The 6728-nt window shown below is 44.7% G+C and overlaps 1 protein-coding gene across 4 annotated transcripts in view; it reads left to right on the top strand.

Annotated features, from left to right (window-relative positions):
* Positions 1-252: 252 nt before the first annotated feature.
* The window catches only part of BLTP1 (bridge-like lipid transfer protein family member 1), an 86758-nt gene continuing 80282 nt past the window's right edge, over positions 253-6728 (top strand). For all 4 annotated transcript variants that reach the window (XM_021554956.2, XM_021554953.2, XM_021554951.2 and 1 more), the window contains exon 1: positions 253-379. The gene's annotated coding sequence lies outside the window, so the exon portion shown is untranslated. The remainder of the gene's footprint in view (positions 380-6728) is intronic.

The raw sequence follows: 6728 nt of genomic DNA, 5'->3' as shown, positions 1-6728 counted from the left end.
CAACCTGGGGGCCGTGCGCCCGCCAGCCCCGCAAGGTACCGGCAGCGGCCACGCCCGCGGCCCCCAGCGCGCCGCGCACATCTGGCGGCTCCAGCTGTGCCCGCGCCTGCGCGAGCCACGGAGGGGCGGGCGCGGCTCCCCGCACACGCACACGGGGCAGGCGCCGCCCCTCGCCATTGGCGGAGCGGCGCCTCGGTCCCGCCCCCGCGGGGGGCGGACGGCTCCGCCATTGGCCGCGCGGGCCGGCGGCGCCTCTCGGTTGGCTGCGGTGGCGCCGCGGGCGGGGCCGCGCCTTCACCGTGAGGTGCGGGAGGGCCCCGGCTGCCACCGCCGCCGCCGGTTCCGGGTCCGCGGGGGAGAAGCCGCGGAGGGCGATGGCGTAAGTGCGGGGGGGAGCCGGGACCGGGCTGCGCTCCGCTCGCCACCGGGATGGGCCCGGCGCGCAGGGGTCGGCCCCTCCGCTTGCCCTGGGCCTGCCGGGAGCACGCAGCCGCCCCCGCGCCGGGAGGAGCCGCGGTTCGGCGCGGGGCTCAGCCGGGCCGGGACGGGGAGGAGGCCTGGTGCCTATCCTTCCACCCTGGAGGGCAGTGTGGTGACCCCCGGGTGCCGGTCCTGCTGTGCTTCCCGTGGTCCCGGCCGCTGCATAGGGGAACGGTGCTAGGAGAAGCCCCTCCGGTGTCGGGCATTCTGTGTTTTCCCTCTGGCGTGGGTTAACGCCGTGCAGCAAGTCTGTGAGGCCAGGGGGCGGGAGCTCAGGCTCCTCCGGTTGTGCTTGGCCTGCGAGGGAAGTTTCCCTGGGCGGTGAAAGGCGATGTGTGCCAGTGCCTCGGGTTCTCAGAGGGTTTAACACACACACAGTGATTTAACACGACGTGCACCTGCTTTTTGGTGTGTCTGAAGCTGTAGTGATAATGATACGTAATGATGTTATGCTAACGTGCTTGCACTTTGCATTGTCAATAAAAAACCCGATGTACTTACCAGTGTAATGTGTACATAGCAGATATAATATGTAATAACACTGACACGGTGGAGGTGTTTTTTGGAGGTAGCAACTATCTCAGTCACAAACTCTGTCTGGACTAGTTTGCCATCCTAAGACGCATCTCCACAGCAGCCTTCACTCAACTTTGTCAAAACTTCCTAAGTTGGCAGTTTGCTGCTCTGTGTAACTTTATCAGGTTTAATATAGAAAAGGCCACAGTTGTTGCCATGTGAGTTCTTCTGTTGTGTCACTTAATCCAGTAATTCTGCTCTTCTGGCTTGTTTTTTTATTGTGGCCGTGCAGGAGTTCCCCTCCCCCCCCCCCCGGGGTTCTTATGTGTAGTGAGCAGCTAAGCAGTGGGGCCAAAAATTTTGGCAACTGAGAAGAAAAACTGCAGTGGAGGAGGGAGTGTTCCTCTTGTTTGTTAAAGTATGTTAATAGGTTATTCAAACAGCCATTGATAAAAACAGTATTGAGCATCCACTTAGGCAGTTGGCTCTGAATGGATGTTCAGGGATGTTTGTTTAGGGTCATGGCCTGAATTTGCACATTCTGGTAGTGATCAGGAGTAGGTTTTGATAGTGGAGGATCATCTGGGCTCATTGTGTGAAGGTATGGACACATTTAGGGAGAGCTTGTATCCTTTTCATGGTGCGCTGAAGTCACTCACCCGTTTGGGAATGCTGTTAGAGAACTTTGGCATGTGAAGTGTGCATCAGCTGCTGTTTGGTGATTGCTCTTTTGCACCATTTTATCCTGTGGGAAATAGGCAAGAGGTTAGTTCATGTGTTTGGTTAGCAGTGTGCAGAGTTATTCTGTGTTTACTGTGACATGTAATAACTTCTAGTCACTTCTTATCTCCTCGCATAACTTATTCTAGCACTTGTTGCTGCCCCAAAATCTTTGTGGTGACTTCAGGCTGGGGTGAACCTATAGGTAGTTCCATTAAGGGTGATGGTGTATATAGCTACAAGGCTTCTTTTCCCAAATTGTGGTGATGTGTCAAAAGAGAAATTTAGAGCAAGTATACTTCTGGAAAAATTCATAGGTATGGAGTAGATGACTTAGTTTCATAGAGTACTTCAAAGGTACAGTGCTGTACTCAAATTAAAAAAGGGGAGGAAAAAAAAGTTTTTGCCTCAAAGGCCCCAAAGACAATAGTTTTATTTTTCTCTCTAAGCTGAGGAGTGTCCATGAGGGAAATTCACAATTATTTCTACTGTTGTAAGCCTTTAGGTTCCACTCTTTGTGGATTTGGGGGTTTCTTTTTTTTTGGTTTTGTCCTTTTTTTCCTCTGCAGCATCAAAGCCTGGCAATGTAAGCAAGAAAAGAGCTAGCTCCCCTGAAGAAGTCTGGGAGGCAGAGTTAAGTATATTTTTACTTTTAAACAGTTAAATAAAAAATTATCCCAATTCAGCCAGGGATTCCTAGGCTAGAAGTGGAAGTACTCTATGTTGGTTGCCATAGCAGGAGTTTATCTTTGATCTCTTTACTAGGAAAATTCATGTCATGTACTATTAAAAATAGATAAATAAAAGGTACCACTTGTGCTGTAAAACTACCTCATTGGGTAGGCTATTGTGAGAATGATTATAATCTTGTATCTTACTGTTCCTTTGAGTATGCTTTAATTTTGATTTAATTAATTTTGAACTTGACCTGTTATTTACTAAGCTACTGTAGTGCAAATTTTGTTTGAGTAAGGCTGTCCACACACCGGCTCAGCCAGGTGTGGCTCTGCTGGGCTCTGCTTTCAGTGAGCTGCTTCTGCTGGAGGCTGTAGTAGGATTTCATTAGTATAATTAAAGCTCTAGTTTATTTTGTTTACAGTTTACCGCTAGTGGGACTTCAGGCATGGGCAGACAGGGAGGGAAATAGACCTGATTTTTCACTGTTTTCTTAAAAAAGCTCAGAGGTAATTTTAATTCGGTACCAGATATGAAGGAGATGCAATGTGTCCTATGGCAGAATTGCTCTGTATGTGCTGTCACTTCCCTTGGTTTTTTTTTTTTTAGTTTTTTTGTTTTTTTTTTTTTAAGAACAACTTTCCTTCTCTTCCTTCCTCTTTCCTTTGCTTGTTGACTGAAGAGTAGCTGAGTTTCCTAAGCTGTGCTGGGATGGGTTTGAAGTGTTTGACCTAGCTGGAGACTTTTGGGACAGACGCCAAGGTTGGCAGCTTTTTGTTTTGTGAGATGTGTCTAATGTGCCTCTGGGTGCTGACAGTGTAGGAATATCCTGAGAGGAAAATTGTGTCTGTGTTTGCGAGCCTCCTTTATAATATCATTTACTTATCTAAACCTCTTGATTTCATAGCAGAAGTGCTGGAGACCCTTTGAAAGGCAGTGATGAAGTGGGTGATTCAGAAAATGCCTTTTCTTTCCTTTAAAGAGCTGCCTTAGGTATGGCTTCTTTTCTGAGATGAGACATCCAGACATGTTATCTACGTGTGTTTATTGAGACCGGGGGATTTGCCTCCTGTCATTTAATGTGTCACTTTGGGTGTAATTGTAACTCCACTGGTTAGTAATTGCTGTAGAAGTTGGAGTATCCTTGGAATGGCAGTTAACCTCTAATAACACCAATTAACATATATTCGATAAGCACTGGATTTCTGTGAAGATCTGAAGGATATGTCTGGCAAATTTAAACTCCTGGTTTATTCCCCCTGAGAATTCAGCAATAATAAGAGAATTGGCCATGTCCATTATTTTCCTACCCACTTCATGACCATCTAAAAGTGTTTCTTCTCAATACAAAATGCCAGTTTTTCCCCCACCTTTGGACACCTCTTTTATTCAGCTGTCTCTACAAGGGCGTGCCAGGAAAATGACTTTACAAAGGATGTGGTAAACAGATATTTCTTTTTCTTTCTCCTCTTCTTGCCCAGATCAAGACCCACATCACCCTAATGCTCCCAGGCACCGAGTAAAACATTTGCTGCCTTTGTGCTCAGCTGTAGGTGCAGGACAGACCTTTTCCAGGTGGGTGCAGCTGTCCCTGCCAAGGGCTGCACTCTGGTCACCGAGTTTCTGGTTTCTCTCCTTCCAGCTCTTGCATATATGCATGCCTCCTGTAAATTTTTAATGACTTAGCTCAAGCAGAGGTTTGTTCTTGGTGTTGAGTTAATTTGCCAGGCTGAGGTTAAAATGAGTTTACCTGTCTGATGTGATTGAAATGAGTTTGTAAAGATCAGGAGCAGCTGCTTTTGAGTATTTGGCATTTTAGGGATGGAATATTTGCGGTGAAAATTGGATTGGGCTTGTAACACTGGAAGCAGGCTGAAAATGAAGTGCATCCCCCCAGGATTATAACTTCCCTTGCATTTTTTAATACCGTGAAGAATGGATTATGTGTGACACAAGTAATTAAAATTCACTTTTTCAAGTCTGTTAAGTGTGTCTTCTTGCTATAAAGACAGCCTGACTGACCACAAGGTGCAATTTCACAGTAAAATCAAGCCCTCGTGTCTTTAAGGCAATCCACTGTCTGCCACTGTCTAAACATGCATAACCTGAAAAGCAGGCCCCTAGTATTTCAGTTTGGACATCATAAATGAGGGATTTGGCCTTTATCTCTCCTTGCTTCAGATATTCATTTGAATAAAGACAACTACATGACGCCAAAAAGGACTACTGTGAAAATAAAATATGAGTATCAGTGTTCTGTCACCTCAGTGCCACAGAATATTTCTTTTCTCCTGTCTTCTGCCCAGGAGAAAGCTAATACATTTTGTATTTATTAATGTGATAGGTGGTAAATGAGAGCCACAAGTGACATAATGAATAGTAAAAATGTGTTTAAAAAATAAAGCAAGGGGGAAGGCAAATTAATCCAAACACTTATCATGGTTTTGGACTACATTTCAGCATGCTGACTGAGCTGTTCATCACAGAAGAGCAGAGACCTTGAGAAAAGTTTATAAATAAATGCAGAAATACAAATGTGAAGTTCTGGGTTTCTGTTCCTCTTGTTTCTTTTTTTTTTTTTTTTTTTTTTTTTTTTTTTTTTTTGTGTGTATTTGCATGGTTGGCAAGAGCTAGCTTCACACGCTCAGGTCTTGTCTTTGCAAGAGCAGTTCCTTGTAGAGTTTACTTCAGAGAAGACAGTAGGCAGTACAAAAACATTCCAGTCTCAGCAGCCTGTGGAGTACCTGGAGAGTGCAGCAGTTTGCTCTGATGGCAAAGTTAAGTTTGTGCACAGGAGTAAATGTAGCTGAGTGTGGGCAAGGAGAGGCCTACGGGATTCATATACAGTGTATAGGGCATGGGAGAGGAAGGCTGCGAGGCCCAGGATTGAAAGCAGTGGTTACAGTGTATAGGGGCTAGAAGGTGCAGGACTGTGGTCAGAAAAAAATGCTGGTTATGGAAAGTAGCAAATATCTGTTCAGAAAAGACCGGATCTCTTCATATATGCAATCCTGATGGTCCAGATCCTGCCTCTTCATCCTCTGGGCCTTATAAATGTGCAGGGATGTTATGAACAGTGTGTGCTCCTTCAGTCTCTGCCTCTATCCCCTTTTTATTGTGGTAATTAATAATCTAAGTGGATTAAGCACCTGATTCCTCTGAGGTGTTGAGAACTCACATCCAGTGCAGGTGGTGCTAGTGCCTGGTTTTGGGTGCTTACACTTTTATTGCCAGCATCCTCCCTCAAGAAACTTGTTCAAGGGCAAAGACTATCCCAACAAAAGAAGAAAAGAAAAAGAAAAATCAGTGGGTGAGGATGTTAAAGGATCATCTTTCAAGCTCAAATATGTTGTATTGACACATGATGAGTGATGGGGGATTCCTGAATTTATTTGCATGCAGGTAGCAAATGGATCCCAGAAAAAATTGCAAGTATGTCCAATTTATTGTTATGGATTGTGATGACAAAAAAAATAAAAAAAGAACACTGTCTTTATTTAAGTAGCTAAGTATCAAGATTCAATACTTTCAGTCTCCAAGTTGTCTTGCCATTGTCTTGTTTAATGATTTTTAATCATGTTTCAGTATCATGTGATTTTGAGTCATAATTTCTTAGGAAAACACTATAGTTTGCTTCCTTGATGAGATTAAATATTGGTGGTTGAGGCAATAGATAGGTAAGCCTCACCTGTTGACAGCATTTCCATGGTGGTCTTGGTCACAATAGAGTGACCCTGTTGTCCCTTATTGAGAAAGGGAGAGGACAGGTTCTTCCATCCTTTTATGCTGGAAATGTTTTGACTTTCTTCACCCTGTGATTCAGGGGTTAAAGTCTCCTGGAGGCTGCCTGCAGAGGCATCATCTGCTCCATCGTACAAACTGACATGTGGCTTTTTTATTGAGGTACTGTGCATGTCTTAAAGCAAATCACAGTGCCATTATGTGATTTAATTTGCTGTTCTAAAATCCCTTCTGAAACAACAGCTCCTTTCTTAGTCTGTGTGCATGTGTGTGATGTTTATTCCTCTTATTCCTCCTCCTTGTAGGGGAGTAAGTTGGTAGCTTTTTTATCACCCCTGCTGGAAAGTGGTGTTGGTTCATTGTGTTTCTTTGTTGTTTCTTTTCTTCTGTTTGCTGCTTTCATGTTATTTCCTTCCCATTCTATTCCTTCTTGAAGAAGGGATAATGAACAAATTATTAACCCTTATTCTTGGGACTGTACTTCTGTTGTTGTTTTAAACACAGGCTGTTGGTTCAGGTTACAACAGGAGAAACAAGTGCATTAAAGGCAGTTTTTTCCCAACTTCTTCCAGTTAAAATAACAAGAGTAGTTTGAG

Source organism: Lonchura striata, chromosome 4 (genome assembly GCF_046129695.1).
Source record: "Lonchura striata isolate bLonStr1 chromosome 4, bLonStr1.mat, whole genome shotgun sequence".
NCBI classification, from domain to species: domain Eukaryota; kingdom Metazoa; phylum Chordata; class Aves; order Passeriformes; family Estrildidae; genus Lonchura; species Lonchura striata.
Note: the sequence above shows the minus strand (reverse complement) of the source record. Positions and strands in the feature narration are given on the sequence as shown.